Here is a 26,556-nt window from a genome sequence, read left to right as displayed (position 1 = left end):
CTGATGTTCTGTGATGCTACACTGCAACACATGAAAAAGCAAGAAAAAAAAACATAAAACCACCATGAGAAAAAGTTATGTGACACTTTATAGAGCTAGCGTCGGAGGGAACCATAATCGATGCATCCAATCAAACATAAGAAGCCACTTCAATGACAGGAAGGGGGTCATTTCGTCTGGAGTCAAAGTAAAACAACTCTTGCGACTTTTTGTTTTTAAACAGAAAAGTCGTATGCCTTTTCCAATAAGTAATTCGGCCCAGATTCAGAAACCCAGCATACACTGTTACAGTAGCAGAGAAACCCTTATCACATGGTGAGAATTACTAATGAAACAGGCTGACATGTCCCATCAGAAACCATTGTTCCACTTCGAATCCAAACAGCAGTGATTGTTGATTGATTGATCAGTAGTGGCTGCAAGTAGTATGGATACATTGGTTTCATTTATAAGTTACACTGAGTGTTTGCTTGTTGCATTGCTTCAGCTTTGTTACACTTGAATGTTGGAGTACGACAAGCAAAGCGTTACCTACTGCTGGAGAATGGCTACCTTGGCAGAAGGCCAAGACAACAGAGACCCTATTCTTTGTACGAAAGTCTTGACTATCAGTAATGTGGCAGAGGGGAGCCAGCTTACCTTTTGCAGTGGTGTGGGGGTTTCCAAAAACGATTTAACTTCAGAAGAAGGCCTCATTTGAGAAATAGGTCCTTAGGGCTTATGTGAAAGCTGGTTCCAGACTCACTGAACGTTCTGTTTCTGAACCAGTTTTTATTCTCTTCATCTATGTGGGAACTGAATAGGGTGCTGTCATGTAAAGACAGGATGCCAGCAGTCTTTTGCGCCTTAGGCCGAAGTCCCAAACAATCTTTCCAAGAGGTTTTGTCATTCTGCAAACCCAGGACGCTTTTGCTACCCTCCCCCTGGCTCCTGGACAAGACACTGAGATATCCTGTCCCCTCCCTCGGACGAGGGCTCCCTCCCTTTCTGAATTCCCCCTCTCTCCTTGGCAACCTCAGCTGAAAATCATGAAAACTTTGAAGTCGGGGGCTCCCTCGGATCCATGTCCTGCTTCCACCCTAGCATCAATAGCTGCGTTCATCAACCGAGTAATCAATCAGATTCTGAATGTGTCTCTACAGCTGGGGCTTGTCCCGACTAGGTGGAAGAAGGCGCACTACTCCCCCTCCTGAAAAAGCCAACCTTGAACCCAGATATAGCTTCCAAATATAGGCCTATATTCGCTCTTACCATTCTTTTCTAAAACGTTGGAAAAATATGTTAATGCGGTTACCACCACGTTTGTAGAATCTAACAACATACTTCATCACAGTCAATCGGGTTTCTGGCCAAATTTCAGCACTGAAATGGCGCTCCTTGAAATCTCGGAGTCCATAAAAGACGTCCTTGATAGGGGTGGCAAGGCCATGCTGATTTTATTGGATCAGTCAGCGGCCTTTGATACCGTCCCTCATGATCACTTCCTACTCAGTCTGGTTTCGAGGGGACGGTACTCAAGTGTTTTGCCTTCTTTCTATCTGACCGCCAACAGACAGTCTGGGCTCCGCATTTTTTTCGGCTCCCATTCCCCCCTTTAAGGTGGGAGTCCCTTGGGGGTCGGTTCTCAGCCCTACATTGTTTCATATTTACATGTCCCCTCTGGCAAATCTGGCTGAGTCTCATGGAGCAAAAATAGTGTTGTATGCTGACGACACGCATTTGCTCTTCACTTGTGACAAGGACACTGATTTTAATGACGAAGAGATCCATTCCTGTTTATCAAAGGTGTTTTTCATAACATAGGACCTGTTCACGCGGTGAATATGCAGCTCAAATCAAAGGTGTTTGCCTCGTTACAGCTTAATCAATTGAAATGCAATTCCGATAAAATCGGAAATTATTTTCTTTGGCCTGCACCGCAGTATATGGCGCCGTTGGTGGCCACACGACATGTATCCACCTACTACCCCGGTCAGGTCAGTTAAAAACTCCGGGGGAAAATGGATGACTCACTAAATATGAAATCTCAAATTCATGAGGTAGCCAGACAATGTTTTGGATTCCTGAAAATGCTGAAACAGTTCCTGCCCTTTCTCCAGGTCCCCCACAGGAAGACAGTGGTTCAGGCCCTGATTGGATCTAGGTTGGATTATGTAAATATATTGCACCTTGGACTACCAGATTACCTCCTCACCCGCCTCCAGGTGGTCCAAAATGCCGCAGCAAGGGCTATTCTACTTGGCCCCAGGACGCGGATGTCTTCCGGCTTGAGCTCTCTTCATTGGCTCCTGATCCACAAGAGGATCCACTTCAAGGCCATTGTATTGGCCTTTAAGGCCCTACATGGCACTGGAGCCCCCTATCTCAGTAAAAGAGTCCAGCTCTATCATCCTCGTCCCTGTCGCTAGTAAACACCCCTGTGTTCTTTCGTTCTCGAATAGGACGACGATCTTTTCAGGCACAAGTTGCCAAACTTTGGAACGGCATGCTGCTCACTTTGAGACAGACGCATGCTCTCCTCCCTTTCAGGAAGGCCTTCAAGACCTTGTTGTTTCAGCAATAGCGTTGCACTGTGATGCATATTCAGCCCGTCACATTCTCCTAGCGTTGGGACACTCAGCTGAGTAGCTGTGCACTCTACAAATACCAAAAAATACAAATACATAGGCTCCACCTCCCTCAGCTACATCTAAATCATCCCCTATTAAAGGGTATGAATGTGCTTGCCCTGTGTAAACACATTTTTAGCATTAGGTTCTCTTCTAGAAGAAATGTCTACATCCAGACTTGGCTACTGTTCAGTCTATGCACAATATTGGTAGTCTTAGCAGCTGTTCAGCGCCCAGGACCACATATACACACTTTACCTACAATACCACGTTTCCCTGTTTGGTACACAAATGTAACCAGACCAAACACTTATTCTTCTCCAACTAAAGGCGATAGCAAGAGTCTGGTGATGGACAAGTTTTCAAAAAGTTATATGGCACCTCGTATTGCATCCAAAAAGTCTAGTGTCACTTTAATGAAGAGCAGCGTCAAAAAGACTAAAGCACTTCTAATTAACAAGAAACTGTAGAATTGGAAATTCTGAGAAGGCAGAGGATAGGAGTCTCAAAATGAAGTCCTCTTGTGGCCTTCCTTATTGCAGCAGAATCCATAAATCACTAAATGCTTTCTTGATAGAGTAAACAAAGACTGATAAAAGGTGACTAGTAGATGACTCAGCTATACAGAGATAAAACTTAATTTACCTAATAATCTCCTTTTGGGCAGCCTGGAATAAGAATATTGCACATACCAACATAATAGTTACACTCGATCCTTCAGAAAATTAGCCATACAATGCATGCAATTAGCACAATCTGTCCAGAGGACAAATTAAAGATTTTAAATGAGACAAATTACTAAATGTACATTTCTTAAAACCGCCTATATGAATGCCCAGACTTGGGCCTATATGTAAAAGAGCTGTATTTCTTGCAAATAATATACCAGATTTAAAAACCACTTGCACGTCAGCTGTAAATCTGCACTAAAAAGACCTGCAGAGAAGCTTTGTGTCCAAATCTCAAATTTAAGACGTAGCCCCCCTCCCCAGCCCCCCTCCCACATACATGAAATATCGCAAACTTTTTCCCAACCTCACTCCAACACTGGTTGGTAGTCTAGTAAGCCCAGAACCCAATCTTCAATAATTCTTGACCAGACTGAATTAACGCACAAGTTACTTACCTTCGGTAACGATATATCTGTAAGAAACAGTAGTTTGTATTAGATTCCTTACCTTAGAATATCCCCAGGCGTCAGTCTGGATCCGGAAAGTTTTGCGTAGCAGTACCCCTGCGCGTCGGTAGGCGTCGTCTGCGGCTCCGCGTCCGTCGTCGGCGCCGGGATGACGTCGCCGGAGTACTTAGACGTCGCCCTCGCGCGCTGACGTCAGTTTTTATACACAGCTTTTCTGCGCCAGAAACGCAGAGCCATGATAAAAAGCAACACTGGTGCCATGAAACTAGGGCCCTGAAAGGGATAAACCTTAACCCTAGATATCGGTTCGCAGAACGGGGAGGATGGGTGAGGCGGTAAGGAATCTAATACTAACTACTGTTGTCTTACAGATATATAGTTACCGAAGGTAAGTAACTTGTGCATCTGAAAGAAACAGGTTAGTATTAGATTCCTTACCTTAGAATAGATACCCCAGCAATACCAACCCCAGTGGTGGGTCTGCGAACCAATGATCACACTAGAAAGTCCTGGAGAACGGAACGGCCGAAAAAGCCATCTCTCCAGTCTTGGCTGTCCAGGTAATAGTATCTAGCGAACGTGTGGAGCGAGGCCCACGTAGCTGCCTGACAGATGTCCTGCAAGGGGACTCCCCGACCCAGGGCAGTAGTAGCCGCATTGGCCCGAGTGCAATGGGCACGTAGCCCCACAGGAGGCTCCTTTTTAGCCAGAGAATAACCAGCCTTGATGGACAAGACGACCCATCGGGAAATGGTGTGTTTGTGCACCGCCCGCCCCTTCTTAGCGCCCACGTAACCAACAAAGAGTTGGTCATCCACCCGGAACTGGCGTGGGCGGTCCAGATAGTATGAGAGCGCACGTTTTGGGTCCAGACGGTGGAGCCTCTCTTTCTCTTTCGAGGGATGCGGAGGCGGAAAGAAGGTGGGTAAGGTGATGGACTGCCCGATGTGGAAGGCTGTGACTACCTTGGGCAGAAAGGAGGGACGCATCCTCAGAACAACCTTGTTCGGATGGACAGAAAGGAAAGGAGGTTGCGAAGAAAGAGCCTGGAGCTCACTCACCCTCCTGGCAGAGGTGATGGCAACCAGGAATGCAGTCTTAAGAGTGAGAAGACGAAGAGGACAGTTATGAAGTGGCTCGAAGGGAGCGCACATCAGATAAGTCAGAACAAGATTCAAGTCCCACTGAGACATCACGAAAGGAACAGGGGGGAACATATGAGTGATGCCCTTCAAGAACCTATTTACAACTGGGGTCTTGAACAGAGAGGGCTGATCAGGTAGCCTTAAGAAGGCAGAAATGCCAGAGAGGTAGCCCTTAATAGTGCCCAGAGCAGAGCCCTGCTGGGCAAGAGAAAGAAGAACGAGGAGAAGCTCAGAAAGGGGGGTAGAGAGTGGATCCACAGCCTTTGCTGTGCACCATGCCACAAATGTGTTCCACCTGCAGGCGTACACCCATTTTGTGGAGGGCGCCTGGCTGCAAGAATTAAATCGCAGACTTCAGGAGGCAAGTCAAATGGCCTCAACTGTTGCCGCTCATTCTCCACGCATGGAGGTGGAGACTGGACAGGTTCGGCGGAGGACCGTCCCCTGTTGCTGCGACAGAAGGTCCTCCTGAAGTGGCAGACGAATCGGGGGATCGACAGACATGCTGAGTAGCTCAGGTTACTAGTATCTTCTTGCCTAGTCCGGAGCCACAAGGATGACTTGGGCCCCGTTGCGCCTGATCTTCTTCAGCACTCTGGGCAGAAGTGGTATAGGCAGAAAGGCGTACAACAGACCGCAACTACACTAACAACGAAAACCGTCTCCGAGCGAGTGCCGCCTTGGAAATTCCAACACGCAGAACTGATGACATTGCGCGTTCTCTTCTGTGGCGAATAGATCTAACCAAGGCTCTCCCCACTGCTGAAAGAGACCTTGCACCACATCCGAGTTCAGACACCATTCGTGATCCATCATGCACCGATGGCCGAGTTCGTCCGCCCTGGGAACCTGCCAAGTGTTGAACCACCAGGGTCATGCCCTGATGTTCTAGCCATTGCCAGAAGCGCAAAGCCTCCTGGGGCAGGGTCCACGACCCCACCCTGCCCTGTTTGTTGGAGTACCACATGGCGGTGGGGTTGTTCTTGAACACCTGCACTAAACTCCCCCAGACAGAGGGGGGGAATGCTTTCAGTGCAAGCTGGATCACCCGCAGCTCCAAAAGGTTGACGTGGAGCCGGAACTCCGCCGGAGACCAGAGGCCTCTGATCTCCGCCTCTCCCATGTGGCCCCCCCCAGCCCAGGAGGGACGCGTCGGTCACAACTACGTGCTCCGGTTGGGGTAGGGATCTGCCGTTGACCCAATCGCAGTCCATGAGCCACCACTGCAACTGTCTTGCAGTGCCCTCCAAGATCAAGACGTGGTCGGGCAAGTTGCCCTGATGCTGGGCCCACTGAAACTTCAGGTCCCATTGCAGAGCCCGCATCCGCCACCTGGCGTGATGCACCAGAAGGAAGCAGGAGGCCATCAGCCCCAGAAGCCGCAGCGTCAACCTGACCGAGACTCGGGATAAAGGCTGAAAGATCGGAATCAGAGCCTGAATATCCTGAACCCGCTGTTCGGGAGGATAAACCCGAAACTGCGCAGATTCTAGAACCGCTCCGATGAAGAGGAGCTTCTGAGAGGGACACAGGTGTGACTTCGGCACATTGATGAAAAACCCCAGCAGGTGCAGGAGGTCGGCCGTAGTCTGGAGGTGGCGGACGACTGTCTGGGGTGAGCCCGCCTTCAACAACCAGTCGTCTAGATAGGGGGAAGACTGACACTCCTAATCTGCGCAGATGAGCTGCGACCACCACCATCACTTTTGTGAACACCCAAGGAGCACTGGTAAGGCCGAAGGGGAGCACAGTAAACTGAAAGTGCTTGTGGCTTACCGTAAACCGCAGGTAACGCTGGTGGGCCGGCAGGACGGGGATGTGGAAATAAGCGTCCTGCAAGTCCAACGCTACCATCCACTCTCCAGGGTCTAGGGCAGCTAAGACCTGAGCCAAAGTCAGCATCTTGAACTTCTCCTTCCGGAGGAAGCCGTTGACGTTCTGCAGGTCCAAGATAGGGCGTAGGCCCCCTTTGCCCTTCTTTGGAACCAGAAAGTAGTGGGAGTAACAACCACACCCTACTTCTGGCCCAGGAACGCGCTCGATGGCCCCGTTGGCCAAGAGGGCCGTAACTTCCTCTTGCAGAAGTTTCAAGTGATCCCCCAACACGCGGTGGAACTGCGGTGGCATGGCAGGAGGGGTCGCCTCGAAGGGGAGGGAGTAGCCCCTTCGGACGATTTGCAGCACCCACCTGTCCGATGTGATGTTGAGCCAGTGGAGGAGGTGATGGCGAACCCTGCCCCCCACTGGCGTTAAATGGGCCTGAAAGCTCGGACTAGGAAGGCTTTGAGGCAGGGTGTGATGTGGACTGGCCTCGCCATTGTCCCCTGGCATCGTCACGGCGGTTACTACGTCCAACGCCGCGCTGGATGTTAGTCTGCGGCCCGTGGCTGGCAGGACGTGTGGGGGTACCTCTTCCTTGGCCACGAAAAGAGCGAAAGGCAGCAGTTTGCTGGCGCGTGGCCGACCGGCCCAAGGACTTGGCAATAGCCCTCAAGCCCTTAAAGCGCTCAAGCGCACTGTCTGCCTTGTCGCCAAAGAGGGAACGGCCATCAAACGGCATGTCCATAAGGGTGTTCTGGACATCAGACGAAAAATTGGCGGATCTCAGCCAGGCATTGCGGTGAACCACCACCGTGGTTGCAATCGCCCTGCCCAGTGAGTCTGTGGTATCCAGCCCACATCGAATGGAATACGGTGCCGCATTTCACCCCTCCGCAAGGGCGAGTTTAACCCGGGCATCATAAAGGCATTGTGGCAGCACGTCCGCGACCGTCTCCCACAGAGAGTGGATATATTGGCCCAAAAGGCAAGCCCAAACTAAGTGAGAACATCTTTTTCTCGTACTGTTCACACCTTTTGGATTCCCGATCAGGGGGAGCTGTCGGGAATGCGGTCTGGGAGTTAGAGGCCTGGATAACCAGGCTCTCGGGGGTGGGCAGGAAGCTAGGGTCGCCCGCGGCCGGGTGGTGTCTGGCCACGTTCTTATCTACAGGGGGACCTGTAGCGGGCCTGGACCAAGTGCCCAACAGAACGTCAGTTAGGGCCTCATTGAACGGCAGTAGAGGCGCCGGGGCCGAAGCACCCGACGGCGCCGGGGCCGAAGCACCCGACGGCGCCGGGGCCGAAGCACCCGACGGCGCCGGGGCCGAAGCACCCGACGGCGCCGGGGCCGAAGCACCCGACGGCGCCGGGGCCGAAGAACCCGACGGCGCCGGGGGCGAAGCACCCGACGGCGCCGGGGCCGAAGCACCCGACGGCGCCGGGGCCGAAGAACCCGACGGCGCCGGGGGCGAAGCACCCGGCCCGCTTGGGCTCTCTTTCGGAACTGCGGGGCCCAAAGGCGCCGCGGAACCCGACGGAGGAGCGAGCGACCTCATGGCCATGAGGAAGGCATCGATCTCCGGCGCCGCGTTCTGCCCAGGGACCGGCGGGTATGGAGCAGGCCACGACTCCTGCGGCTCTGGTGGAGCCAAGTGGGCGGTGTCGCCCGAACCCACGGCCGCGTCGCGCGAGCATCGGGGTGAGTCAGAAGAGCGATGTTGTCTCTTCGACTTCTTGTGCCTCTTACCTGAGGACTCGGAGCCCGACGAGTGGTGTAGACTCGCCGAGCTGTGATGACTCCGGTCCCGCGACTGGTCCCTCGACCTCCTCCTGGACCGGGACCTTGAGCGGCGCGGGGCCGACTGCCGAAGCTCGAGGCGCTTACGGGACCGCTCCCGCCTAGCTTTCGACTTCAAGGCCCGGTAGTCGGGGCACGACTTGTCATCGCGGTCGGCCCCTAAGCAATACAGGCACCGGCGATGGGGGATGGTAACCGACATCAGTCGGCTGCAGTCGGCACAGGGTTTGAACCAGGGCATCCCTACTGGCACCGTTGGAGTCGTTCGACTCGAAAAACAGATCAAACATGCTGTAACATTCCCACTGAGCCTAATGTAGATACTGTCCCCTCAATGGACATTCTAAATTTTTCCTTCACCCCACCCAGCAGGGATCAAATCATTCAAACTATTAAAGTAATTAAATCAGGGGCTCCCTCTGACCCTTGTCCCCTCAAAATCTATCAGCTCTGCCCCGAAGAGCTTAGTACGCAGCTAGCAGATTTGTTCAGGGAAATTATACATCTTGGAAAGTTACCAATGGCATGGAAAGGAGCTTCAGTGATTCCCCTGCAAAAAAAAAAACCCATTTGAACCCAGATGATGCCAACAACTATCGTCCAATTTCCAGACTCCCGTTCTGCTCAAAGGTCCTGGAGAAACTTCTTAACCCCATGCGCGCAGGCCGTTTTCCCGCTGTGCGCTGTAGTTTTTAAAAACCCGCGGTTCATGACGAGCTCTGCTCGTCATGAGCATACGACAGGCGTAACTCATGATGAGCTGAGCTCGTCGTGAGCGTCGAAGGGGTTAATACCCAACTTTCCACCTTTATCTCCTCAAACAATTTGTTGGACCATTCTCAAAACGGATTTAGAGAAGGACATGGGACTGAATCTGCCCTAGTCACTGCTAGTGAAGAGCTTAGGCAATCTCTTGATGGAGGCGGGAAGGCCGCCTTGATATTGTTAGACTTATCGGCGGCCTTCGATACCGTCAATCACAACATCCTAATCTCGAGACTATCTGAACTGGGTGTTCACAGCCGTTCATTAAGGCTCCTCTATCCTATCTTGTTGAACGATCTTTTAGGGTAGAAGTAGGAGGTACCAGCTCACAAATTTTTAATCTGTATTGTGGAGTGCCTCAGGGCTCCTCCTTGAGCCCTACGCTCTTTAATGTATATGTGGCCCCTCTAGCTGCTCTGATCAGACAGTATGTTTGAGAAGTTGGCCCGATATATGATGCTCACTAGTTCTAGTGATCACCTTGTATCAGCCCAAACAACCCTTATGGTGATTGGTTGTAAAGTCAACCTTATAGACCAGCTATCCTAATGGTAGCATGGACAAAGCAGTCTTAGGCTAAACTCTTTTGGCAGGTGAAGCCAGCTGTTTTACCACATATAACCCCTTGAATACCAAGTGAAAGGACACCACACAGGTTGTTATGAAAATAAACAATATATTTATTAACTAACATACACCTCTGAACTCTTTATGAGATCAGAGGGCTAAGCACATGACAATCTCTTAGGAAAAATACGTTTAAGTTGCACAAATTACAATGGTGCCCTAGGGGCACGACAAACCATATACTAAGTAAATGGAATGTGAAAGTCGATAGAAGGAATGGAGCTGTCCAGAGGCTTTAGGATCGCTGGGACCACGCTATACTAACTTGAGGTAGGTAATAGGAGGCCCACGGAACGCGTGGGCAGAGTGTGAACTCACACGCGAGATGCGTACAAACATCTATGGACAGTACAGTTTAAGAAAAAGGTGAGAACGGACGTTCCTGACTAGATAGGACTAAAACGACAATGGAACTGGACACTAGGAGAGTCAAGCTACCCTTGAGCACCGAAATGCTCTTGTTACCTCACCCACGGGGTGCGTGGGTGTCAAAGTGTGTCGGGTTTCCGCATCGAAGTCTATGGAGCCTTGAAGAAAGATGCTGCAGGCGACCAGGAGGAAGATGTCCGGTGCGATCCAAGGGTGGATCTGAGATGTTGAAGACCTGAAAGCAGAGGGGACAATGCTCAAAGTCACTAGCCAGTGACTGGAGTGGAACCAGGAGTGGAATCAGATGTCGTCGCTGCGATCAGGTGAAGAGCGGACGCTTGTCTCTGCAGCCACGTGGACCAGGCGGTGTCTTTGACGACCAGGATGGAGGCACGAGCTGTCCCACGCAGGCTCTCGCTGTCGGCGGTGTCGGATCCAGTTTCGGAGCTAACAGGCCTTGGCAAAGGCAACCCACGCGGTGAGTGGAAAAGGCGTCTGGAGTGGACCAGGAGGGTCCGGGTTGCTCCTCTTTTGGAAGGGAGCAAGAGCCAGTCTGGAGCAACCAGACCAGCAGTGTTGATTTCGTGGATCGTCGTCTAGGAGGCCACAAGCCAGCCGTCAAGTGACCAGACAACGCGTCGAGCAGCAGGCAAGCAGAAGGGCCCCACGCAGATCTCGTGGAGGCTGGAGGGCTGATCTTCGGTGCAGGAGCTGCTCTGGGCTGGGGCTTCTCAATCCCCAAAGCACTTCGTCGAGGTTACCTCAGAAGTCGTGCTGGAAGCGAAGCACACTTTAGTTCAAGATGGCCGGTCCCACGTGTCTCGTCGCACCCACGGGTCTCAGCTGTGCTGCAGATGTATGCAGAGGTCGGAGAGGTCTGGGAATCCGGGTCTCGTTGGGCTCTGAAGTCTGGATCCTCAAGGAAAGACGACAAAGTGAAGCCGCTGGACGCCTGATGGTGCCTGCTGTTGCAGGGTGGACACTCCTTGCCCACAAGGGAGATTTCTTCAGTCTTCTGTGGAGCAGAACAGCGAAGTCCAGAGTTTCTTCTTGTAAAGTTGTTCAGGATAATCTAATTTGGAATGGGACCAGCTCCTACCTTTATCCGGCTAAATGGGGCTGTACTACGACTAGATCCCTCCTATGGGTGGGACCAGGAAGGGTGGTGGTTACACCCCCTGTCCTTTGTCCGGTCTTGCGCCAGAGCTGGGGCTGGAGAGCCCCAGGAACTGGTTTAGACCGGTGTATGCACAGGGACACCTTGTGTGCCCCAGGCATGTCTCATTCCTTTCAGCCCTGTCCTACCCAATACACAAAATCCCGTCTGGGATGGTGCTAGTACCTCCCAAGGCAGGAAACCCTTTGTCCAAGCCTCCCTCGCTGGAAGGACTCCCAGCAGCAGGAGGTCAGACTTGTGTCTGTGGTGGCAGCATCCATTTTGTGGTGCTGAGGCTCGTGTTAGCTTTAACCGGGGTTCACAATTACATGCATGTCGTGTCCCTCTAGAAGGGTGGAATGCTACCCCCGTCGCCAGAATTGGCGAGGGGGTAGTATTCCAATTCGTATGACACCTTACTCGACATGTTTTGATAATGCTATACCAAAGTTAGCAATAACCGTGAGGATTATAATGCACTTAAGAGTATATGGTATAGCGTTATCATGGAAACAGCTAAAGGACTTAGTTCCAAAAGCTGCAGACGGGTTCAGCTAATGCAAAAGCACCATCTCACATAATTCCAAGCACTCTGCCTTCAGGATTGATAAGGCCTGCCATAGGAGTGACTGATAGGAGGATATGTGTCCATTTTAGGGTTAGATATAGGGATACTATATCTAAAGCAAAGGGTGATTACACCACCTTGCCCCAGCTGATTGATCAGCCAGTTGTGTCAGATTGGGATCAGCCAGTTGTGTCAGATTGGGATGACCAGCCAGGGGTGGCATAATACATGCTGCAGCCCCTGGTAGGCCCTGAGTGCACCTATGACCCAGTATCCAATTAGATATGTACCTAAGGTACATGGAGTCCATTTTACAGAGAGAGGAGGAAGCCCGGGGTCCTGAATAGCAGGATCCCAGGCCAACTAAGTCGAAAACCGGCAAAACACCAGGCAAAAAGTTGGGGGCAACCATAGTCAGATATCCACCTTCCTACAGTATGGTTTTTCAGTAATCCGCTATGCCGATGACACACAAATTGTGGTGTCAATTACCAACAATGAAAGCGAGGTGGCAGATCGCTTTAACTCCTGCATGGCAGAGGTGAATAGCTGGATGCAATCCAACTGTTTGAAATTAAACTGCAGCAAAACAGAGCTTTTATTTTTGGGGACTAATCCTCTGGGCTGGTCGCCTAAATAGTGGCCTACTGAGCTGGGGGGAGTATCCCCAAACGGTCTCCATAGTCAGAAATCTCGGGTGATTTTTGATGATCTGTAAACCTTTGACAGTCAGATCAATGTCCTTACAGCAAGGTTGTGGGCTATACTTAAGCCGATCAGAAAGATCCCGGCTTTTAATCCCCCGAGACCTTGGTAATTGCCCTTGCAATATCCAGGTTGGACTATGGCAATGGTGTAAGAACAAAAGAGGGACCCTGAAGCCTAAAGAGGATAAAGGGAGGGGGAACAACCCACCAGGGCAAAATATATCAAGAACAACATGAAAAGGGGAGTTCCCAATCTTTAAGAGGACCCAAAAACGTTCCAGAAGCAAGTAGAGAGCGCCCACAGAACAGCTCGAGATTCTCAAGTTATTTATTCACTTATTTATTTTCATAGAAAAATATAACACATTTTAAATAGTACAGTAAGACATACATTATTTCATATATAAGAATCAAAGAATGGTACAGCTAACGCCTACATGGGCGCCTTCGAAGAAAGGTATGTTTACGAGGTTGCACCGTTTTTTGAAAATGTTACCAACTACAATCGTTATATAGACGATATTTTCTTTATTTGGCGAGGCCCGCAAGAACAATTGGATGAGTTTATCCTATGGATAAATCTTTGTGATCCACATTTGAAATTCAGTGCTAATAGGAGTACCGCGAAAATTGAATTGCTGGATGTGTGGATCGAAGCGAACAATGGCCTCAGTGAGGTGTCCCTTTACACTAAACCCTGAGCCCGGAATACGTTGCTTCTCTATGACAGCTATCACCCGCGCAGCCAGAGGAACAGCATACCTTTTAGCTAATTCCTCAGGCTCCGCCGGAACTGTACGGATATGTGTAACTTTGAGTTCCATGTTGGGCATATTAAAACGAAGTTCCTGGACAGGGGTTACCCTAAGAGACTTATCAGGGACTCCTATAAAAGAGCCAAATATTTTGATAGGGAAATTCTTCTGAAACCCAAGGATAAGAACATTGATCCTAAACTTGTCATGGTGACTACACACTCCAACTTTAATAAGAAATTGAGATATATAATTAATTCTCAATGGTATCTCCTTAATATGGACAAGACTGTGGACAAACTGGCCAAACCCATTTTCGCGTTCCTTCGCAATAAGAACTTGCGAAATATGTTAGTTAGAGCTTCCCTGGCTGACCCACCAGCCCTGAACCAAAGGAGTATTACCGGTACTAATCCTATCACTGGTAGCCACAGATGTGGCGGATGCCATGCCTGTGACCAAGTCATTACCACTCCGGAACTGAAATGGGACAAGAGAAAATTCCAGTTAAAAGAAATGACCAACTGCAGGACGAGCAATGTTGTGCATCTCCTGCTATGCCCCTGCTCCAAAGGCTATGTGGGAGAAACTGGAAGGGAGTTCAGAACACGTTTTTCTGATCATAAATCGTGTATCAGGAACTCGCGCATGGGTGCACCATTGGTCGCACACTGGAAAGCCTTGAGACACTCTGTTGAGGATCTCAAATGGCTTATTCTTGAACAAATCCACAATCCTAAGGACGGGAACACCGGTGCCCTTCGAGGCAAAAGAGAAGTCTTTTGGATTTTCACCCTGGAGACAGCTGTCACGGGGTTGAATGAACAGATTCTGTGGGAAAATGCCATTCTTCGATCATGCCTCCTTGTACCCTGTTTTATCTATTGACCTGTTTTGGTTATATTCTTCCCTTTTGTATGTTATTTTTCTAGCACTGTACTTTCGGTTGCGATCTTTTCTCTATAGTCTGTGGTATTGTTCCACTGGATACATCTAGCAGGTTTTCTATCGCCCTGCCAGTCTTTTTTCTATTTTGCCTTTTTTTTCTAGTCATGTCGATGTTTTCTTTAATTTAGCCACTGGCCTTCTTTCATTATTTTCTTGGACATCTCGATCTTTCGTGAGATTTATTAGCCTCGGGTGTCACTCTTGGACATGTCGGGTGTGGTTCGGACTTTTCTCCGTGTCCGGAGCTCCTCCGTTTTTGCAACATGGCCGCCAATTTTCTACCCTGTTGTGCGATCGGGGTTAGCGGTCTAGTGTTCCTGCTCTAACATCAGGCACCGACCCGGGACACCCCACACAGGTGTGCCGCGTTACTATGTCGTGCCGAGAGTATTTAAAATTGCCGATCTGCCTATGTGATCGTCATTGATTGTACCCGGCGGGCTGGGCGGTAGACCCTAGCGTTATCCATAGGAGGGTTGCTGACTACTTAGCGAGGTAAGCAGGTGCGGCTCCTTTCTATTCTGGCTTTTACCATTTTGCCTGCTCTTAACGAGACTTCTGAGCTGTTATCTCATTCTGTTTCTTTCAGTATTCTCTCGGGATTAATTACTGCTCACCTTTCATTCCTTGGCCAGATTGACGATTCATGAATAGGTATGCATACTGTGGTTTATTCTGTCTGCGTTACCTAGTGAGCCGCTTACCGCGGACATTTGAGGAGCGCCATACTGCGAATAACCTTGGTCCTCGGATGAGTTTTGGTACTTATAGTTTCACACATGTGCAGGCTTTGGGCTTCTGTTTCGAGGTAGACCCCTTCTCTTTCTTTATATGGCCTTACGCCTGTTTTTTGTCCGATTTTTAGGAGAAAATGTTTGAGCCATGATGCCTCTGTTTGCTACCTCGCGTTCTTTTACTCTTTGGACGAGGTTCACCTAGAAGCCTGACCGACTCAGACCCGCCCTGATCCAGCTTGTATTTTTTCAGGTGAGCGTCACCTTGCTTTTATTTTTGGCAGTGTACAGGGTGCGCAAAACCCCCCCGGCGGCCCGCTTGGGCCATCGATATGTTAACAATCCATCTATGTGCTCTGCCCCCATTTATACTGATATCCATTTTTGGTATATTTTTTTTTTTCATTTCCCTTAGATTTACCCTACGGTGCAGCGATCATAGTACCTGCCCTGCCGCTCTGCTCTGATACCGGTGGTATCCCGGCCCTTATATCGCTCACTAGTTGATACCCGGTTGTGAGTAGCCTACTCCTTAAACATAGGGTATGTTTGTTGTAGATGGTTTTTTCCTCTCGAGATGGGATCTACATATTTTCACAGACCCTCAGGTGCTATCAATTTTCCTCCTTTACACTGGGATTTTCGTTTCACTTAGTGGTGTGGGTCTTGTATCCCTGGTTTTTAAGACTTTTTTAAACTTCTATTTGGATGTATGGCATGATTTTGCATGTATGAACCTTGTCTTGCTCCTTTCTGTGACCATTTCTTGGCACTATTTTGTATGTACTTACTGCCCATATTGAACTGTCCTTTTCGCCCACAGATCTGCTTCTCCTGCCCTTATTCACTATTGGGACTTGCTCTACATCGTGCCGTCATAGGATCTCGATTGAGACCTGAACAACCTGTGTTTTTGATGATATGCGCCCTGATGAAGGAATTTCCCATATTGGCACTGTTCCGAAACGCGCGTCGGCGCTTTCTGTGTTTGCCCGATTACACATGGTAGCTGATTGAGTTTGGTATGATTGTTTACGGTTTGGGAATGAGTCGGTGTTTGATAGAATGAGTGATTGATTTGTGTGGCAATTTTAATTGCTCTTTGTGTCCCTGGGCTGATGCTGTACCATTCTTTGATTCTTATTTATGCAATAATGTAGGTCTTACTGTGCTATTTAAAATGTGTTATATTTTTCTATGAAAATAAATAAGTGAATAAATAACTTGAGAATCTCGAGCAGTTGTGTGGGCGCTTTCTACTTGCTTCTGGAACCTTTTTGGGTCCTCTTAAAGATTGGGAACTCCCCTTTTTATGTTGTTCTTGGACTGTGGCAATACCCTGTTTCTTGGGATCAAAAATCAATATTTGAGCAAGCTCCAAAGTTTGCAGAATGCGGTGGCCAGATTAATCCTGAACATTCCTAGGCATGAATCAGTGGCCCAGCGACTGGTGGCACTCCATTGGCTACCTGTCCGGAAAAGAATAGCTTTCAAGGCACTTTGCATCACATTTAATGCACTTCATGGTAGAGGTCCCCTCTATCTGACCTCCAGAATAAAGTACTATGCTCCTTCTAGGAATCTCAGATCGGTTCATCAGAAGCTGCTGCAAGCACCCAGATTCAAGCAGGTTCGTTGGGGTGGCAGATGTTTCTTGGTAAGAGTGATTAAACTCTGGAACAGCCTATCCATTACAATCAAAAATAGTCCGAAACTCATCATGTTCAGGGAATCTCTAAAAACCTGGCTCTTTCAAACAGACATCTAATACACCTGCCTCTGCTCTGACGTTGATTTTTTAGTGTCAGCGCCAAGATGCCTCCGGGCATTCTTTGCGCTTTATAAGTTTTAAAATCAAATCACAATCAATCAAATCAAATCAAAAGGATCGAAAAAGTTTATTAAAAAAATGACTAAAGGGTACCACTTTTTCCAGATCGGTGCTTGCTGGCGCGGAAAAAAGAAGAACTGACGTCAGCGCTCTAGGGCGGCGTCTAAGTACTCCGGCGACGTCATCACGGCGCCAACGACGCAGACGACAGATGCGGAGCCGCAGAGGACGCCTACCTACCTGCAGGGGTACTGCTATGCAAAACTTTCCGGTGAGAACCTTGGTTAGATCTGTTCGCCACCTACGAAAATGCACAGTGCTAGTAGTTCTGCTTGCAGGAGTGTCAGTAGTCTCTCGCATGGAGTGCCCAACTACCAGGGTTAAACCTGGAATTGGTCACAGAAGTCTGTTCTCAATAGAAATTAAATTGTGTTGACGTTTATTTATTTGAGTTTTATATAGCGCTGGCTATACCCGGAATTATCAGAGCACTTTACAAAAGGCTGTGGAAGTATAGCCACTGCTCACATCAAGACAGGAGCCACTCGCAATGTATTTACGAATGTGGTTTTCTTCACCTAGGACAGCCAGGACATGTCAAAGTTCAACAAAGGTTTAGTTCTGTATACCATGAAGTTTTACTTCTGAGTGAATTGTTTCCCTGCTCCTGTATACTAATATGTTAGTAGTTTACAGTACCCTAGAGGTTCTGGCAGAATTTGGTTGGATTTTAGTAAACAAAGTTTGATAATCATGTATCTAGACAGGTCTGTATCAACGTACATGTCAACCTGTACTTAATTTTACAACACATTCTGAAATGCTAGTTCACATAAATAATTGTAGACCTTTGTTAGCCCCCACACTGTTCTTTCCCCTACCCAATTTTGCCATCCCAGTAGCCAATAGATACCAGGCTCTGAGTAATTTGGATATAAATGATTGACGTGAGGGACCAATACAGTCCAGTCAGGTAGCATGGGAAAGATATGTACCCAAACGCCCCTAAATGGAAAATTCCAACGCTAAGAACATTACTAGAAAGGTTGACCCATTCATGCTAGAGCAAGGTGGGACGTTACCAACTAATGCAATATGGACAGCCTCCACCCCTAGTGATTTAGAATGTATTTCAGCAGAATTAATTATCACTAGTAAAGAGGTGGAGCATGAAGTACCCTCTCAGAAATTTTACGAAACGAACATGGGCAAAGGGTACCAAGTTACAACCTGGAATAATGCTGGATTTAAAAGTAAAATAGGTACACCATCATGGTCTGATTTTATCTTGGCCCGACATGACATTTTATGCCTTCAGGAGACGTGGTCCATTGATCCAATTTATGTAGAGTGTTTGACCTCCCATTGCTCCCAGCTCAGGCTTCCCACTCGGGTAGAGCTAAGGGTGGCCTTCTGATTGTGATTTCTACCAACTTGAATAAATGTAAAATCAAATGTTTTATTATTGTGGGCACTCATGCGCAGATTATGTGGCTGGTATCCTCCGTGGGTAAAAAATTAATTTTGATAATCTTTTATAATAATGTGTTTAACTCGCTACGTGGTTCAATTGTACACGCCATGGAAATGGACCAATACTATTAGGAAACTGATTATTATTGTCTGGGTTGGTGATTTTAATGTTCAAACATGTTCATTATCCTTGACCAAAGTTTGTGGGCCTAGGAGGGGGGATTTTGATGATTGTTTTATGCATTTCCCCCATTGTGAATATAGTATGGCTTTAAATTGAGTCTTTGCTAAGCTGGATCTAGAATTACTGTACTGTGCTACTGATGAACATAATATGAAACGCCCCACATTCACAGGCAGAAATGCAATGTCCAATATTGATCACATTATTGTTTCCAGTAATAGTGCACATTTATTTTCACTACCCTGGATAACGGATCAACCAACCAGTGATCAGAATAGTATTTCCCTGTATTTATTATGTTGGGGTTTTAAAAATATTACCAGTGTCTCTTACAGCCCTGCTTTTCCCCTATTAGACCAAATGGTGTCCGTATAAAATGGGCCGGTCTGTACCCATCTAAAATCCAGTATGAGGTTATTTCACAATGCCAGAACGAAATCCAAGTCTGCTTAGAGGATGAGGTTGACCAAGTATTATTGCTTGATAATTTCGTTAAGATCAATAGCACTGTGGAGACCCTTTTGACTAAACCAGTCCGCGGAAATAAAAAACCTAAGGTGGGCTGGTTTGATGATAATTGTACAGTGCCTTTGCGTCGCCTTAAACAAGCCCTGGGATGTAACCCAAGAAATCCGGACACAATCCAGGCCCTATGGGCGGAATGTGTTTTAGCCCTAAAAATGAGAATCAGAACTTCAAGAAATAGCCTGGGAAGATTTAAGCCAGGCAGCTGACACCAAACATAGCAAACTGTTCTGGGATACTGTTAATATCACCTTTTTGAAAGACGATCATATACCAGAACTTAATTCCTATATCAATTGTAATTCTTGGGTAGAGCATTTTTCATTTTTTTAATCCATATGATAGAGATGTCCTATCCACCTTTTGTCTAATCCAAATTCTGATGACTGGCCCATAATGCCTCTGTTTATTAGTACAGAGGAAGTAACCAAGGGTATAATTAGTAGTAAGGGGGTAAGGCACCGGGACCCGATGGGGTCCCGATAGACCTTTATAAAAACGAAATGGTCTTATGGTCCCCGATTTTAACCAGAGTTTTTAATGCCGCTGTCGAGACCCAATTCCCATTATCATTGGGTCAGTCAATTATAATACCAATTAACAAGAAAGGAGTTAAAACAGATGTCTGTAATTTCCGTCCAATCTACTTATTGGACTCGTCTATAAAGATCATGAGTAGGGTCATGCTATCAAGATTAGAAGCCTGGGTCCAAGAGTAGTCAGTCCTTACGCAAGTACAATATGGATTCAGAAAGGGAGTTGGCACACTAGAGCAGTGTGTCAACCTGGATCTTTTGATTGGCAAGTACACTCTAGCTAAGGAGGGAAATTTATATTTATGCTTTGCTGACCTTTTGATTTGGTAGACAACTCTATTTTATGGCCCTTACTGTTAGATATGGGTGCCCCCAAAGAGATTATATACTATCTGGCAAGATTATATGGGGAGCTGTCAAGTAAGGTGCGGTACAGTCTCTTAGGTGAATTTACCCCCCACCCTTTTTTTAAATCAAAAGAGGCATCCGACAGGGCTGCGACCTTGCTCCGCTACTTTTTTCACTGTTTATCAATGAAATAGATGCAGCCCTGAAACTGTTCGAGTCGGATGCCCAGAGGGTGGATGGGAAGCCTGTCCCAATCCTTTTATATACCGATGATGCGGTTTTACTCTCCCGTACCCCCATTGGGTTACAGCGTCTTATTGAGAATTTTACTGCTTTTATTGTTAAAAGAAAACTTTTAATTAATAAATTGAAAACTTTTTTCTGGCTTGCGGTAGGAACCCTATAACATCTAGCTCTTATCATATTGAAGGCTCTAAGGTTCAGATGGTCAAAACATTGTTACTTGGGCATTACGTTTGCAGGAAATAGGTCATGGGCCCAGGAACAGGAAAACGCCTGTCCTAAGATGCTGAGAAATATAAACGGTATTTTTAGATTTGCGGCCAAACTGGGCAATCGACGCATCAAAGATATGTTGACAATTTACGCGATAGGATGTGTCACCGAAGCTCTCTATGGGGCGGATGTTTGGGGCCACTGTCAAGGTAATATATTACAACAAACTGAAAACTCGTTTTTAAAATGTTTGCTTTGTGTCCCTTCATCTGCCTCTACGGAATTGATTCATCGTGAGGTGGGCATCAAATATATTTCAGATCAGTCTTCAACACGCCCTCTCCTACTATGGAAATCTATATGGTCAGAGAGATTCAAGATTCAAAAATACTTTATTCGGTTAAAAAGCAAGATAACCATGAAAGTAGCATGAAAGGTACAATTTACAAGAGGTAGAGTAAACTTTTTTTTAAAATCACGAAAAAGGAAAGCAACAAAATTGAATTCATCTATACAATAAAAACGATCAATCCGTTTGAATTGATTTACGGAACTTAAAAACTAATTTTAAAAATTCTGCAATTGAGGCAACCATAAAAACAGTTTCCATTTTCTGGCACTCTGTGAACGCTAGGCGGCATCTATATACATTTAAATCCTTGAGGATAGGGATGATAAGTTTCTTTCGAGGAAGAGTATAAAATTTACAAAAGAATAATATGTGTATATCGGATTGTTGGGATACATCATCACATGGACAAAGACATAAATCCTTCGACCAACAATTCATCACGGGGAACGATAATGTCCTAAAAACAATATTCAATCTAAAACGGGTCAAAAGGTAACGTTCGTGATTGGACATGTACAATGAAAGATATGGCTGCAATTTCTCTCCACATAGAATGTCCTGGTGGACAGAAACAGTCTTTTTTCTCGCCTCTTCTATATGTCTCTTTTCCTTGAGGTACGCCATACACAGATTTTTCAAATCTCTTCTAGATATATATTCCATTGATTGTGGGTCCTCAAAGTATTGGGGGCAACTTATTTTTTCAAGAAAGTTTCTGACGTAGCCTATCCATTTAAAGTCACTGATATTGTCCAATGCCATAATATCCTTTAAAATAGCCCGATTGACAACACATTCATCATTTGTCCAAACCCTATGCCAAAGGAGGACTGGCTGAATTTTAATAGTATCGGTAACATAAGGTGTTCCCAATTCAACATGGCATATCATCGTTGCAGTACTTTGGGGTACGGACAGAATGTGGCATAAAAACTTGTTTTCCATGATTTGAATCGTACTGATATTTGAATACCCCCATAATCCTGCACCATAGGTGGCTACAGATATACAGGTCGCATTATAAACAGTTAAAATCTCCTTTATGGGTTATTTACCTAATTTTTTCATAAAGCATTTTAGGGCCATAATGGTCTTAGAAAATAACAAAAATCTAGCATGAATTGCTGTAGTCCATGAGCCACTTTCATGGAACAATATCCCCAGATAAGGGAAGGTAGGGGTCCTTTCTAGGGGATTGGAGTTTATGAAGATTGGCTTCAAGTGCTTGCTTGTTCTGGACCCACAGTACATAGATAAAGTTTTAGAACAATTGATTTTCAAATCTAAACCAAGCATAAAAGTGTTAAAGGCTGTGACCAAAGTTTGCAAAGCCATTGGTGTGCGTGCCATCAGAACAGCATCATCAGCGTACATCAGTGCAGGGACAGGCCTACCTCTCACCATAGGCATGTCTCTGCCCTGCTGTACGAGGTGCTTCTCCATTCCATTTATATATAACAAAAATAAAAAGGGGGCTAGGACGCACCCTTGGCGCACACCCCGACCAATCCCAAATTGTCTGCTGCATTCACCATTATTCCCGTATCTGACACTAGCAGTGGCCCCAGAATAAAGCTCTCTCAGAAAACATATAATGGCGTTGTCTACCCCCAATTCGGCCATAATTGACCATAATTTAGTGTGTGACACACAGTCAAAAGCTGATGTTAAATCAACAAAAGTGAGGTATAGACGTTGTTTTTTAACCTTTATATACTTCTGTTGCAAGGTGAAAAGATTCAAACCTTGCTCTATGGTCCCTAAACCCTTTTGGAACCCAAATTGGAAATCACTTAACACCCCATTATCCTCGGCCCAGCTTTGCAATTTAGCTAAAATCACTCTCCCCAAAATTTTTATAGAAGAGTCCAATAAGGAAATTGGCCTATAGCAAGTACAACTTAGCCTGTCCCCTTTCTTGAAGATTGGGACTATTACCGGTGTAAACCAGGTAGGAATTGGGCTATTTACCAGAGCGGCATTGAAGAGCTGAACTAACAGTGGCCCCCATAATTCGATGTTAGCCTTATAGAGGTCGGCTGGTATACCGTCTGGTCCTGCTGCCTTGCCCCCCTTAGTTGCCTTCAAGCTCGCTATAACTTCAGGAAGGGTTACAATCAAAGTTCTGGATGTATCTAAATTTAGCAACCCCACATCCTGGCCTGTTACAGAGGTTAGTTCCACAGCCTTATAAAGGGAGGAAAAATGAGCCACCCACTCATCTTCTGAGATGGCAATTTCCAAGCGTGCTTTTTGTTCATGTAAAAGGGGGGTGTTAATGACCCTCCAAAAAGCAGCCGGATCCTTTGATTTTGAGGCAGCGTATAGGTTGTCCCAAGCCTCCCTTTTTATCGAGGCCTTCCTGTCCTTCAATGCTGAATTATAGTCCTTCCTTGCAATTCTAAATAGGATTACGTCCCGTGGTCTTTTATGAATTGCATGTCTAAGCTTTGTTAAGGCTCTAGTGCAGTTCCTATCAAACCATTTCCTATTGGACTTTAGGGAATTTTTCCTTTCAACCCACAAAGCTTCCTTAATTGTACTAGAGATGATATTAAAATGGGTTATTATTTCACAGTTCTCTGCGTATTCATCTAAACAGATCGAGAAACTACTCATGCATTTACTCAATATTTTATATAGGAAATCATCCGGGACCAGTCTGCTCCATTTAAGGTTGTAACCATTTTGGGCACCCAACCTCACGTCCTGGACCATTTGGTTCGGACATTCTCTAGTATCGACTACAGCAAATAGGTTCTCCATTTTTAATACCTGTGGCAGATGATCACTCAGTGGTAAGTCCATGATGTTTGCTCTAATCAATCTGCTCGCAGAGCTAAGTGTACATAAACTAAAATCGATAATAGATGAGGCACCCCGCCCAACAAAAGTTGGGGCAAATGTCGTTGTATCAGGGCTCGACAAATCCGAAAAATTGTACTAGTCCTGCTGGTCTAGTACCATGGAAAATCCCCTCGACCTGACTGCAACCCACTTGACCTCTGTCTCTGAAAACGGAGCAAAAGTGACAAGATAACAAGATTTAAAGGCATCTTTATTGCTCTTTCCCTTCATGAGCAATAAAAATGCCTTTAAATCATGTTATCTTGTCACTTTTGCTCTGTTTTCAAAGACAGAGGACAAAAGTTAGTTTGACTTCCTACTCGCCAGAAAGGGCGAGTAGGACCTAAAAATAGCTCGTCCTCATCCATTCTCCCTCGCAAATGCGAGCGGGCGAGTGGATTTGTCGAGCCCTGCGTTGTATGATGTGCTAACTCATTTGAAAACCCAAAGTTGAAATTAAAAATCATCTCATTTAATAAGTCGCCTAGTAGGGTATGTTCAAAATGCGTCAAGTTGACATCTTGTTCCAGCATTAAACCACAGATACCCTTTTGGCCCTTTTTGCAGAGAGTGCAATTAAAATCACCCCCCCATAATAACATAACTTCAGCCCTCTTGCTCTTATCAAGTTCGTCTTGCATTTCAGAGGTTAGTGTGTCAAGTACGTCCTTAATCATGCTATCTGGACAGTTATTGTAAAAATTAAAAAGAACCATCTTTGGACCCTTCCTTGTGTATATCACTATTTTTTGATAGTAACTGGATCCAGGGGAAAAAGAAATTTTATCGTATACTAGGAGATTAGATATGTATACAATCAACCCCCCCTTGGGTCTCCCGTGTACTCCACCCACCGCCGGGGTAAAGTAAGTTTTATAGCCATTAAGATGTATCGGCGTGGTGGCCCAAGTTTCTTGAAGGGCTAATATTCCCACGTCGGTAATGGCCTCATCCCAGGTTGGATTGGTAATCTTTTGTTTTAACCCAGCCACGTTCCAAAAGAGCACCTTACAGTAATCTTTTTCTACAGGTGAAATATCTACAGTGTCCCCTAGTCTTCTGACCAGACTCCCTTGTATAGACTCATCCCCCACCTGTATTTCTGGGGTTTCCTCAGATCCTAGACAACTTATAGAACCCAAACCCACAGAATTGTTAAACAGCCGGTCATCTTCCTTGATCTTAGGGAGTCAGTCCACTGCTTCCAAACAATCAAACCGGTTGTAACAGGGGAAAAACGGAGGAAATTGCAGATTGCCTGTCCATCCTGGGTCATAACCTTGTGGATAAAAGTAAGGAGGCCTCCCTTTGTGTTTCACAGTATTCCAACCATCTTCATGCCTCCCATTCCACTGTGTGTTGTGGTAGTTATTATCAAAGGCCTGACCAGTATTACCACCATGGTGTCGTTTGTCCCTGGTCCAGCTCCACCTATTATCCGGTTGTTCACCCTCAGGGTAAAAGTAGGATAATGACCTAGCCACAATAGACAAACCATAATTTCTTGGGGGCCTCGATGTGATAAATTCTGCGGTGCGGGGATTCTCAAATGTTATCACCACGCAGTCACCGTATGTCCTTTTTTTATTATTATACCCCACCCAAGGAGCCCTTTCGACCATAAGGATATTGCTTTTAAAGGCTGGTGGGAGAGGGTAATTATCATTTAACCAATGTATTGTTTTATTTACAAGTCCCCCATTATTTTCATTTGATTTATTATCAGGTTGGGGGACTCCAGTAAGGACCACAACGTATGGTGAGGCTTCTGGCGGTAGATGTATGTTTCTACGTGTCTCCCTTTTTTCAACATTAACTTTATCCTTGGGAGTTTGTGTGGGTGGCACTACTTTATCAGTTGTGGTTGGGTTTTTAGGTGTTGGTGTAGGTTTTGGCGGTGGATTAGTGGTGGGTTTTGGAGGTGGGTTAGTGGTAGGTTTTGGAGGTAGATTAGTGGTAACATTGCTTTTAGCAGCTGTGGGTGGTCTGTTCATAGTTGGTTTCTTTTGTGGAACTTCATTGTTCGAATTGAAGCTAGGGGCACTAATATCTTTATGGATGTTAGTCAGTATTGTTTCCAGACATCGTAGCCTAACCTCAATAGGTTCTAAGAGAATTTTTAGCATTGCAAAGATGTTATTATTAACCATGCTTAGGCTACTACTGTCCTCACCCCCTTCAGCTTGATTGTCAACTACCCCACTTAGTTCCAAAATCCCCTCCAAGCTACTATCCAAAATGGTTTCATCTGGCAGGCTTAGTGTTATGCCCACACTTGCCCGGGGCCCACCTGCGGTATCATTAATATTGGAGTGAGCATCTAGGTTGGTGCTCACATTCAACGGAATCGGATCCAACTGAATTGGGTCATGGATTTTGCTAGTCTGGGGTTTTTTCCCTTTTCGAGTGGTTGTTTTAATGGGCTTTTGTTTAATACTCTTTTGTTTAGGGATTGTCCCCTCCTTCCTCCCCCTTTCAATTAGGGTACTAGCTGTAGTTTCATTCTCGGTTGGAGCCGGGCCATTTTCCAGCAACAAGGAAAGATTTGGGGTTGCCTCCAGGCCTTCCTGCGAGGCTGGTAAGTCACAACCCCGGTCCTTATGTACCATTACGAGTGTTTTTGGAGCGGATACACTGTTAGGTGTGCAAGCTTGTGCAATATGGCCCAGAGAGGAACGCTTTGCCATGGCTAAGTCTTGGGACACCCTTCTATCCATCAGTATGATCCCTTCATCAATGAGGGCATGTGTGCGTACTATAAAATCATCTAAGGTACCAGTTAGTTTCTTTGCCCCAGCGGCTGCCATGCTTCTGGTCTCTGGGTGGTTCATGGCAAGCCCAATAAATAACCCACTATACAGCAG

General features: G+C 46.6%; 1 protein-coding gene across 1 annotated transcript in view; it reads right to left on the bottom strand.

Moving 5' to 3' along the window:
* ITPR1 (inositol 1,4,5-trisphosphate receptor type 1) overlaps positions 1-26,556 on the bottom strand; it is a 1,666,678-nt gene that overhangs the window by 47,033 nt on the left and 1,593,089 nt on the right. The window lies entirely within an intron of this gene.

The sequence above is a fragment of the Lissotriton vulgaris genome, chromosome 9 (genome assembly GCF_964263255.1).
Source record: "Lissotriton vulgaris chromosome 9, aLisVul1.2, whole genome shotgun sequence".
NCBI lineage: Eukaryota > Metazoa > Chordata > Amphibia > Caudata > Salamandridae > Lissotriton > Lissotriton vulgaris.
Note: the sequence above shows the minus strand (reverse complement) of the source record. Positions and strands in the feature narration are given on the sequence as shown.